The sequence below is a fragment of the Phoenix dactylifera genome, unplaced genomic scaffold, assembly GCF_009389715.1.
Source record: "Phoenix dactylifera cultivar Barhee BC4 unplaced genomic scaffold, palm_55x_up_171113_PBpolish2nd_filt_p 001221F, whole genome shotgun sequence".
In the NCBI taxonomy this organism is placed as follows: domain Eukaryota; kingdom Viridiplantae; phylum Streptophyta; class Magnoliopsida; order Arecales; family Arecaceae; genus Phoenix; species Phoenix dactylifera.
The window spans coordinates 1-8,514 of record NW_024068556.1 but is presented as its reverse complement, the minus strand read 5'-3'; the positions used below and the strand labels follow the sequence as shown (position 1 = coordinate 8,514).

General features: G+C 36.5%; 1 pseudogene; it reads right to left on the bottom strand.

Moving 5' to 3' along the window:
* Positions 1-331: 331 nt before the first annotated feature.
* LOC120108201 lies at positions 332-8,053 on the bottom strand (annotated as a pseudogene).
* Positions 8,054-8,514: the final 461 nt, after the last annotated feature.

Here is an 8,514-nt window from a genome sequence, read left to right as displayed (position 1 = left end):
CCGAACCGTCCATGAACTTTGGCACCATAGACTGCAGATTAGAAGGAACTTGACAAGGTGAGCCAAATTACTCGGACGGCGAGTTCTTCCATTTTCGATCCTTACAGAGGTTTCCAGGCAAGCTTCCTCCAAAAAAAATACCCAACCTGTACAGTCGCTGAAACTAAATTTCTCAAAGTTCTTCAGCAACCTCATGCAGCTATTTAACACCAAAGATTCACAATTACAGTAATCCCTTCTCCTCTATACACTGCTGTTTTCTTCCAGCATATAAGCATGTTCCACATAGTCTTCAACATTTCAGAAGTAGCTAAAACCATCATTATTTGATCCAGGAAAGGATTGTCATAAAACAGAATGTTTGTGTCATTATTCAACTTCAAAGTACAGCAATGGACTCATGGTAGTAACTACCATCAACAAAAAAATGATGCCAACCAAAAATGGACACAAAAACAGAAAGCTAATCATGCAAAAATTTCTTACCTCCCCATCAAACACTCAACAATTTGGAAAAGACAGATTGGAGGATAATGATGATGATGATGATGATGATGACAAATGGAACCCAGACATTACTAATGGTCCACTACCAAGGATGGTTAGTTGTGCAATTCAGAAGGGTGGCTGGCCACTAGATGAGGGAGAAGCCATGACAGCCAACACGTCCGTCACAGAAGCCATAGCACTCAGGGCTGCTTTCAGAACATCCTGCGAACACCCAGGCTTCACAATGCTTTTCACCTGTAAAAGCAAAATACAGGAGTGCAAGAGTTAGATCTATATTTGCAGCAAGGAACACAGTAGAATTGCTGTTATAATGACAGCCATGCAAAGGACAAAGGCAGTAACTTATAAACCAACACTCTAGCACATAAACAAGGTTTGCAATTAGTCATTTTACTTAGAGGCAGATCCAGAGCAGGTTTTAGGGTACTGAAAGTTGCTAGGGATAAGCCCCGTATCGGCAATCAGGCTTTGTGATCACATCACAAAGGGGAGATCCACTACGAGAACCCGAATGGCTTATTATTTAACCAAGTGATAGAAGGAGAGGTATATATTGCAGCAGAAAATTAAGACCAATGAAACATGGGGGCGGAAATCATAGAAGACTCTATTAGGGTAAGCAGTGAGGCAAAATTGGGTGTAACAGAAGCAAAAGGATAAATTTGAGAAGCTGGAGTCTGTAGAAAGTTCGAACATAATATATCGAACAAGGTAGCCCACATTTATTACAGGGGTAACGTAGTTGGTGGTGGCAAGAGGTAGGACTGCAGTTCAAGAGTATCTCCAGGGATGGTTCCTCAGCTTAGGTGGAAAAAACAATTTTACTATAGTTTAAAATGGGAGAACAAGAACATATAATCATATCATAGAACGATGAAATATGAGAACCTTATCCAGATACTCTTGAAGCAACTTTATCTGGCCCATGTAGTCTTGATCTTCAACACACAATGTAATGGCCTTGGCATCAGCACCAGGTCCATCAAACTGAAGAGGTCCAGTGTTGCTGTATACATCATCCATCAAAAGGCTGGAAGCATTTTGTCTCAACAACCTGGAGTCCAGAATTAAACATTAAAACAAGAAGTGAAACCCACAAGCATATTCACAAATGGTAAGTTAGATACTAGGCCACTTCAATCATATGATTCTCATCCAAGCATATTTAGAAGAATCAACCAACTATACATAAACTGAGCTTATCTTTAATATTAGACAACCCAATGATTTTTCCAAGGATTATTCATGATTGACCACAAAAAATGGGCTGGATACACTTGTCATTGCTGGATGTAAGAAAATATAAAATATATAAATAAATCTACCTCATCCTATAAACTTAAGCTTTTGGGACAAGTGGTGATTTTAATATGGTATCAGAGCAAAGGTTCTGAGTTCGAACCCTATCTCCGCACTTTTTAACCCCATTATTAAAAATTTCACATGTTGGGCTCACCCATTAAAGAGAAGTTCGGCCCACATGTGAGAGAGAGTGTAAGAAAATCTAATATATATAAATAAATCTACCTCATCCTATTAGCTTAAGCTTTTGGGACAAGTGGTGATTTTAACACTAGAAGAGGAAAAAATGCTTGCAACTAAAGGAATATCAGATTAAAAGGAAAGTAATTTAAGGCTTGAAGAAACTGCAATTCATTTTCTCAAAAAAAAAACAACCATGGTTCCACCAGCAAAGCAGGTATGTCTTGCCATGCTAAGAGAACTGCTTGGAGAGGTAACTGATTTTGAACAGAAAATAGGAGAGAGCAACTGCCATATCAGTAAAATGCCGTAACAATAACATACTCGTATGCTTTTCCTTTCAAGTCTATAGTGGCAGGATGCAAAGCAGGTTTTCCAATAAGGGAGGCTGCAGGGCCATGCGACCATCTCTTCACACTCATCATTGCCTAGAAATAATCAAAAAAATTGTTACATGTTTATTTTGATGATGCTGTTGGGTCCAAGTGTTCAAACAGGATTATATATACACTAGTTAATTGGAAAATAAAGAGGATGGAGATTCACCGTGATTGGAGCAGCGCCGCATCGCCATTTATTCATGGGATTTTTCAGATTTGTAATAGTAGCCATGTAACCATTTAAACCAGCTGCCAATGTATGATAGGAAACATGCCCAAGAACCTAAGCAGATAGAGTTTCATAAATAAACTCATTGCACATAGCAAAACTAACAAACCAAAAGAAGGAAGCTAGTCCTTGTAGGAACTCACATAGGCGTAGTCACAGTCAAATTTAGATGGTAAGGATCCCCGAGCTTGGTAACCAAAAAAGTGGCAGATGGCATTGAATTTCTTTCCTTTATATGTACCTTCTTTCTGTGAAGATGGTAAACAAAAAACATATAATGCAAAATAGAGCAATTTGAAGCTAGGGGTGATCCAGCAAGGACTGATATAGAATACAAGACATAGGGAAAGAGCAAACAGCTATCAGTCCATTAAGCAATATTGTGATAGTCCCATCAACAAGCATCAAATAAAGAAACTTAAGCAGCATTATGAAGTTATGATGTATGATTAACAATGTGAATCTATGATGCACTACCACTCCAAGAAATACATGAGAAATGAAGATTGTCTTATTGTTAATCTAAGTTGAAGATGTGATCTTCCATGTCATCATCACATAAACTGTAATTTAAACTCACCAGCTTCTTGTTCATTTCTGTCTCAACCAACTGAGCTAGAAGTTTCTCTGTCTCAATCTAAACGTAAAGGAATTAAGGAAAATTCAGAACATGATGATCATAATAATACTGTTCTAAAGAATTCTACTTTTGAACTGTTGCACCAGATTTTACCTGGGATAACTGTGCAGAGTCATCAGATTCCGGATGGAGAAGCAGCTGCATAATAGATACAAAATGCTACAATTTTAGTACACCTCAAGCAACTCAAGCAGCACCTTATGGATATGAATTTATCGAATATGTTTATAGCTGCAGTAAAGATAGCAAAAATAACCTGATTCCTTATAAATGGTGGCAAAATTCAAACAGTGCAGCTGCCCATGGTGAAAGTTGAGAAGGAATATTCTCGGCAGACACCCCCTGAAGATGGAGACCATGGATTTCCTAAACCAGGCATAACAGATTAGTAAATGGGCAAAACTACAGTAAATTAAGGGGGAAAAGAAGATGGATATAAGTATATAGCCGTTTGCTTCGAAAAAAACATCGCAGAAATCATCAAGTCACATTTTCTTTCTTTTTTTTGGGTGTGTGGGTGGGTGGGTGGGTGGGGGGGGGGTGTGGAAGGGGGAGGGGTAATAGTACCTGAATCAGAGCATACAGTTCTGGTACGCTTTCTACAAGCCCCTCAGGTATAAGAATTACACCATGATACTTGTCTGCATGAGAAATAAAAAGCCAAAAGTACATTAGAAGTTGACAAAATAAACATCAAAAGAGAGACCAAACCAACAACCTCGAACCTTTCTCTGCTCTGGCTTGCACTGCATCACAGATCTGTTTTGTAATGTCAAAAATAGTGAGTTTTGATGCAGCAACCTCCTCACCTAGGATGACCTGAGAAAGAGATAAAGTTAATATAAATCAGTCGATGAAGAAGGTATTATAATTAAATAAATGAACAAATAACATGGGTGAAAAAGAAAAGCAATGTGAAAGCAAATGGGAAGTCTAACCATATTTGATTGTGACTGGAGAGCACATTCCAAGGCCACATGAGATGCCTTCCGGCCCATAAGCCGAATAAAATAATAATACTGCAAAAGAAAATACAAAACATTAGTTCACTGGAACATTGTGGGAGATGAAGTTTGAGCAAGAAAAAAATTAACAAGAAACTGCTTGTTTAGCATGCAAAAAAGACATCTGGTGACAAAAAGCTATGATTGACTGAAACAAGACTGAATATTGGAATACGGTTGGCTGCATAAACACTGAAAACATGTAGCTTCAACATTGTGTTGTAGCCCAAGGGAACCATTATAAAAAAATAATCCTTGGCCAGCACTACTGGAGAATGATAAACTCATTTGGTCTAAACAAGTTGTTGAAGCAAGTTTGATAGATAAAGCCTTGCAAATTTATCTATCCACATGAAATGAACCATGCATTACCTTTTCAGCCGAGAGGGCATCTGTGCAGACATTACCGATGAGCTGTGAATTAACCTGCAAATAGAATGCACACAAAAAAGCCTCACAGTGACATTGCACAGCTTCAAAAGAAAATTGTTAAGTATGTACCAAAAAAAGAAGATTGTTAATTTAATCTGACATGAATGATAAAGTGTTACAAGAATCATAGATCTGACAAGATGGGTACTATGTCCAAAAGTAATGGGGAATGAATTAGACAAATGAGAATGAGAAAATAAAATCAGAAACCAAGATTTCATTGACAACAAAATGTGATCATAATTACCTTAACACACCTATACAATTACAGCATTTCATTTTCAAACATACCTTGCAAATTGTATCAAATCCAACATTTGTCTCCACAAACTGATTCTTAAGATCCCCATTCAAGTTACAGGAACACCCACTACCTGTCATACATTTTCAAACTTAATGAACTTATCCAGTTTAACCAAAGGTAAAAGTGAAGCATCAAAACCAGCATTTCCTGGCAGGAAAATGCCTGATTCTCTGTAGAGCTATTATCTAAAATCAAAACATTATATCACAAAAATTCAAATGCATGCAGAAAAATGGTTAAAGTTAACTTGTTCTCTGGAATAGAAATGCCAAAACCACATGTCAAGTACCTTTGTGGGACATTTTGACTCGGCAAAAGTTTCTGCAAGATGAGCAGCATCCATATTGGAAGTAACCCCTTAAGAAACACAAGGAAAAAGATATTAAGTCACGCACAAGTCTGATAACACATATTAGTAAGTATATTATGGGACACACCTCCAAGGATGACAAGACCATCCAACTTCAGTGCCTGGCATGCAGCCATCGCAGCATTGACCTGCTCAGTTGTCCTGATTTGATCTTTTGTCCGGCCAAGCAAATCATAACCACCTTTAAAAGCACAAGACATGCACAGAAATTAGGAAGATAATTTGAGTTAATACAAAATAAGTAAAAGCAATGAGGACAATCAAATAACAAACCTTGGTTCTTATATGTGGAGAGGATATCATCAGTAATTTCCAAAGTTTTCTGTGCAAATAAACCTTCAGTGCCACCTATAACAGAAACAAGAGGTATCAGCAATGAAAATAAAATGCTTTCATCAAAAAAAAAGAATTACTAGAATCATCTCTAGCAACAAAGCAATCCAGACAAAAATTCTGCAGGTTGTAGAAATATATGGAAATCATTCTTTACAAAAGGGGGAAAAGATATACATAAATAGAATCCATGTCCAGATAATAACGTAATCACATCAAGAATTATTGATCAAATACAGCTATCCAATGTAATATAGGGAAAAAAAAAGTCCCAAGTTCTATGCGAACAAAATGTCCCAAGTCATATATGTAACTAAGTTAGGTATATTCCATAAAAAAAAGAGATAGAAGGATTTTAGAGCACAGGAAACGAATTCTTATGTAGTAAACGTACCTGACACAAGGAATTTTATTGCAATGGTACAGTAACAAGTGGAGAGAGCCACAACATGGAAAGAGACATGAGTCACTATATTAAAATGACTTTATTAAGAATAATGTGAAATTGTCTTATGTAAGTCCACCTGAACAAGAAAAACCTTTTGACATGGTTTTATCGATCCAAAATGAAACTAGTTAAATATCAGGAGATATTGATAGCTGATGAGGGAGCAAGATTGGTAGAGAGGAGCAAAGATATGCAGCAAGCAGTTATAGAGAGACTAATGAGTTGGTAGGAACAATAGCTCTGCTTCAGTTAGCGCTTTGAGGTACTGATGACTTTTCTTTGCTTATTTGGAAACAGAACCACTTAATGGAAGTTGCAGTCACTCTTGTCAATCAACTAGGTGATGGTCTGAACTCCAGATTTTTTCATCTTAATCAAGCATACTCTTACCAATGAAACATCAAAAATTTATTGGCTTGCGGATTAGATACCAAAAGGATGTTTGACTAGGGAAGAGTGGGTTTCTCAAGTGTTTCTCGGACTTGTTAGCTATGTCAATCTTTGTAGAAGAGGAAGTGACAAAGTGCAGCATATGATTGCAACTTGCAAGAGAAACTTAAATGATGTGGAATCAAGGTTAATGCCATCCTTTATATTGCAAGAATGCATCCTTTCTTGACATCTTTTCCCATGTTATGACTATCATTTTCATCTGTTAGTTTTTAAACCCAACGCTACTCATTGGACACAGTATAGGTACTAGGAAGAGATCTGTTTTAGATGCATGCAGCAGAAGAGCTCTTCAACGATCACAACAAATTGAGAAACAAATCAGGGCAGCTAGTGGTATCTGCTTCCACACTGTTACTTAAAAGTTATAACATATAAATGTTTGTGCCATCAGAATCAAAAGATGAATAGCACTACATCCTCTTTTCCAATATAATGATTAATCAGAAAGCAAGGTTCAACCCATAACCAGAAAGGGACACATTTTCAAGTGATGGGACCATACACCAGTCAACAACATGTTAGATAAGGTTGGTCAAACATCCAACAACTGATTTCTAACTCTCCAATCAAAACCATCATGCCTTATTTCAAGGACGAACAATGCAAAAGATACCTAGTATAAAATAAAAAGACATTGACAGTACATGTGATGGTACCCAATGTGATTTTAGAGAAAGAGCTTGTCTAAAGTGATTTCAAAAAAGATATAAGATAGACTATGAAAGGAAAGAGAGGAAAAGTAATCCCAGCCAATGGAAGCAAGGAAATGAACTGATAATCAAGATTTTCTCCTGCAAGGTTGAACTGGAAAAAAATGCAAAGAAAACAATAAGGAATGCGGTTAGGATGTGATTATCTTGATATATTTTCTTTGCGTTACTTTTTCTCATGTTTGCTGTTGATTAGGCTCTCTTCAGTATGCAAAAAGATAAAAGAAAATAAAAGTATTTCACTGGAATGAAAAGAAAAAAATTCTCTTCTTCAGTTGAACCTAGAAAACTAGAAAAGAAAAACTATTATTTCTTTGTTACTTTAAAGTTTCTAAAAAAATAAAACTTTGGTGCTTTTCTTTGTCTCTCCCTGATAATTTTTTTTTTAGACAATGGAAACGAAGATTCCCCTCCATGTTTCTTTCCTGCCACTTTCTTAGGCCTTAGCAACCAAAGCCTAGAAGTGCAAATAACAACAACAAGAAGAAAACATCAGTGATCTAAAGGCTATCTCAATTGTGCTAATTCTAAAAAATGAACAAAAAACAAAAAATTGCTATTCATAAATCTGTCTATAAATATGCATTATACAAAATAATGCTTACCAACAAATCCAAGCAACGTACTATTGTGGTTGTGAGATTTGATAGCATCGTAAAGTCCCCAAATGACATTATGTCCTCCTGGTGATTGTCTTCCAGAAAATACGACACCCACCCTGCAATAAGGTATTTGTAAAATATGAATGTTAAGTGCCGCTGGGAATAAGCTAATGCGTCATGAGCCTGAGACATTTCCCAAAGGACCAATCTTCCAATTATGCTGTGTGTACAAGAAAATAAAATGTATAATATAAGGAAATAACCTACCAACTACTAAAATGCTTCAAGGAAAAAGATTGATATTCACTGATGGTATCAGATCAATAGAATAAACTATCAAGGGAGATATTCTGTCCAATCTTTAGAACAGTCAATAGAAAACAGAGCTTCTCATCAAAAAAATTGAAGACAGAACTCAACTTTAGCAATACCTGTATATACATGAGTTTATGACTGGAAATGTAGTGATACTTTAGGAATAGAAAGTGCAAACAATTTTCCTCCATTTATACCACACCTCAGAGAATCATTAAAGTAAGCAATCTACAAGCATCAATGCCAATAATGATGAACCATTCCAAAAGGAAAGAATCATAAATGTATTCTCTGCTCATTGG